The sequence below is a fragment of the Dasypus novemcinctus genome, chromosome 5, assembly GCF_030445035.2.
Source record: "Dasypus novemcinctus isolate mDasNov1 chromosome 5, mDasNov1.1.hap2, whole genome shotgun sequence".
Lineage (NCBI taxonomy): Eukaryota > Metazoa > Chordata > Mammalia > Cingulata > Dasypodidae > Dasypus > Dasypus novemcinctus.
In genome coordinates, this window is record NC_080677.1 from 165,516,272 (window position 1) to 165,519,977 (window position 3,706).

The 3,706-nt window shown below is 48.3% G+C and overlaps 1 pseudogene; it reads left to right on the top strand.

The window, feature by feature from the left end:
• The first annotated feature begins 266 nt into the window (after window positions 1-266).
• LOC101443160 (prefoldin subunit 3 pseudogene) lies at window positions 267-827 on the top strand (annotated as a pseudogene).
• The last annotated feature ends 2,879 nt before the right edge of the window (window positions 828-3,706 follow it).

Below are 3,706 nucleotides of genomic sequence, written 5' to 3' on the forward strand. Positions count from 1 at the left end.
ATCTTTCGCTAAATGTCCAAATAGGCTGATCATAACCCAAATAAAGAGGTTGCAATTCTGTCATGCTTATAGCATGGTAAAACTGCTCTTCAGTACTCCTGTGGAAGCTTCATTAGACTTATTCACCAGCAAGCTGGCTAAATGGACAACAAATTTCTCTTCCAAGTTCCTCTTCCAAGGCAATAGCACCAGCCACCTCAGTTTTACTGAAAGCAAAGGTTGTTTCTGGGACCATCTGAGTCCCTGAAGTGCAGCCACATTTTAGGATGACGCTTCTCCAAATACGGAAGTTGCTTGCTGTTAAAAGTTGGTTTTTGTCTTCAGAGAAGTGGCCACCAGGAACGGAAAGCCTGTTTGTGGAAGGTGCAGATTCCTTCGCGAAACAACCAAGAATGAGACTGAGATACGGTCCCAAGGAAGCTGGGTGAACAGCAGCAGAAGAACACACTTATGGAAGTCAACCTTGCTCAAAAGAACAGGAGGCCAACATGTCAGATCCCTGAAATTAGGCAGACTCTAGAAATTCTGAAATAAGTGCAGAAGAAAAAAGAATCCCCCAGTTCACTGGAGACCAGATTCTCACTGGCAGATAACAGATTGCAGAGCTTCGGTTCCTCCTACTGATAAAGGAATGACTGAAGATGACATGGATGAAGCGCAGGCATCGTGGGAGAGGAGTTCACCGGCTGCCACAAGCACCTTGATGCCCTTGAGGAAGACCTTGACTCTCTTCAAGGTCAATTTGCTACCAGTGACGTCAATATGGCCACTGGGATGTAAAAAGAAGAAACAAAGATGATTCTACCAAGAACAAAGCACGTTGCTGACAATTTAAAATGTGGTTCAGTTTTCCAAACACACGTTATTTTAAATAACCCAAAGTTCATCCGTACAGGTTGACATAGCTTATTTTCAACAGCAAGAATACCATTTTATTCCTTTATAGAAACAAAATTAGTGTAAAATAGTTTCTGAAATAAGCAGGTTTAAAATTTTTTTTCTACAACTCCCAATAAATTAAATGCTGCTTTCATCTTGTTTTTTCCTGCTATAAGAAAACTCTTAGTTGAAATGGCTGAAAACTGAGGTATGCTATTGAAGCTGAGTGCCGGGCACTTTTTCTTTATTGGGTGATGTTGCTCTCACTTGATGTCGGTTTAGAGGTAGAAACGACAGTGGGAAGATTCGCGTTCTCTTTAGTACGTGTGGGGTTATGCCCCTCTGTCACAGTGAATTTGTCTTACAGAAATGGGTTTCATGAATTACTGGTCAACCAATAACTATCTGTGGTAATATTCTTGCCTTTTCAGGAAACGGTAATTCGCCAAATCAGTAGGAGGGCTACTGAGGCTGTACTTTTTCTTATCCCAAATAAGCGCAGGTTCTTTGCAATGCCAGTATCAGGGAGCTCTCGGCCAGTGTGAAATACTATTACACACTCAAAACCCTCGGCTAAGGCGATTTTGTATTTCTGAGCAGTTCTTCAAAGCAGCTTAATAGGAATATTATGATAAATGTAAATCTTCAATGGAAGGGAGTTGTGAGCTTCTTAAATTCATGATAAAACCTGGCAGGACTTGTAGGAACGCCCACTGAGCTCTCTTTCCCCACCCAGGGCTCCAGCTCCCAGCCTCAGCCTCCTCCAGCCCGAGACGTCCCCCGCGGCCAAACTGCACCAAAAGGAAAATGGCAGGTGCAGCCAAGAGGAGTTTTATTATTGAAAGATCTTAACGTGGAGGGTTGTGTGCAAAGGATTAACAGACATGGAATTTAGAGGGTTGGTAGTGGAAAATCCGCGTGGTCAAGCCACAGGTGTTGGACGTCTGCCCGGCCCAGCGGGCCCCCTTGCGGGGCTGAGGGGCCAGCACCCCAGGGCTGACAACGGATCCAGACCCTGCTGCTCTCGCTGCGGGCGTTTTTCTCTTGTTACTGTTATTTTCCTTCTGGCATCTCTACAGCCCTTATGTTCCCTTCAAGTCTGGAACTAGAATTTCTTTCTGAGGCATGCCCTTTCCGTCCAGGCGAGGACTAGGGGACGCAGGGCTGTGGCCGCCCCCTGTCCAGTTCATGGGAAGAAAAGGTGGGGCGCCCCACGAGGCAGGGCGCCCTCAGAGCTGGGGGGTCGGGGGAGGCTCGGAGACCCTGGACCCCGGCACGCGAGACAGACAAGCGCTCCCGGCGTGGCGTGGAAAGTCTAGGAGGAGAGCAGATCCACCAGGCGGTGCCGAGGCTCGAAGCCACGCTCCCATGAAAGGCAGAGGAGGCCAGGGCCGGGCCCTCTGGAGCAGGCTGGACGGGAGCCACAACCCAGGCGCCCGGCAAGATGCCAGGTCAAGCTCCAGCTGGGAGCTGGAGCCCTGGGGGGCAAAGGGAAAAGGCAGGCTCCTGCACAGAATGGGGCCGGCAGCCCCTGAAACAGAAGAGAAAGAAGGCAGGGACTCGGGCGCTGCTGCGGCCCTCACACCCCGGCAACGGCGCAGAGCGCCCGACTTCCTGCGCTTCTGCTACGGCCGACCTGAGGCTACACTGGAGGATGGCAACTGCCTGATCCTTTCCCTGGTGTCCCCTCCCCATGGACAGGTGGCCCTCCCCCATGGACAGGTGCCCCTCCCCCGTGGACAGGTGTCACATCCCCCTGGATCAGGTGTCCCTTTCCTCCTGGTAAGGGGTCCTCCTTGCTTTCAAACCTCAGTTATCAGGTAATTTCAGAGAAAATTATTAGCTCTAGTTATGCTTCCTATCCCAAAGAGTAAAAATTAATTTGTGGTGTTCTGAGACCTTACCTTTTTGCATGCAATTCTTTGAATGAAGAAATACAATTTTAAAAAACTTAATATCTTAACTCAGAACATAAAGAGCAAAGTCCAACCTACAATCCACAGTCTCCATTCCCAATTGAAAACTCCCGGGAAAGGGAAATAGGCTCCTCCCTTCCTGTCCCACGCACTCCCTCCACCCAGCCCTGAGGCTCCACTGCTGCCCTGAGCACCCAGGGCTTCCCCAATACTCGGGCACCTGGAATTCTTCTCCCACATACCGCAGGCCCTTCCCCTGCTTCAGTCTGGGGCCAACCCCCTCAGCCTTGGAAAGCCTTTCCCTGACCACCGTGTAGGAGCAGGGTCCCCCACGGGGCTTGAGCCATGTTTGCTTTTTACTGAACATACAAAACGCTGCAGCTTTATGTCTTCACCTCTCGCCACTCTCATGCGAGCTCGGGAGAGGAGAGATTGTTTTGTTCACTATCGTGGCCCGTAGGACAGTGCCCGACACACAAACAATGAAAACTGATATCCCTCCAAGAATGAATAAACGAGCAGGAATATGGCTCTATTTACAGGCACGATTTACAATTCATATAATTTACAATTTACTTCACTGTTCCAATTAAATGCTTAAAAGTCAGTATTATCACTTTGGTCATAAACCTCCATTACTCTACTTAAGGAATAAAAATTCACTTTTAAATTACAACTCTGTCTTGTAAAAGAAAAGAGGCTCATGAGATTACTTCTTGTGCAATGTCTTTGTTCTAGAGAGGCCTTGTTCATTTGGGCTGTGAAAGAGTTCAGAAAAATGGGCCAGCTTTCAGAATCACTTGTCATTGATATTTTCTTCAAGATTTAAGGCAACAGAACTGACAAGTGGGGCCCAGACTTTGCCAGTGAAACCATTGTCACCACAGTCATGCACATGTGCTATGCTGATT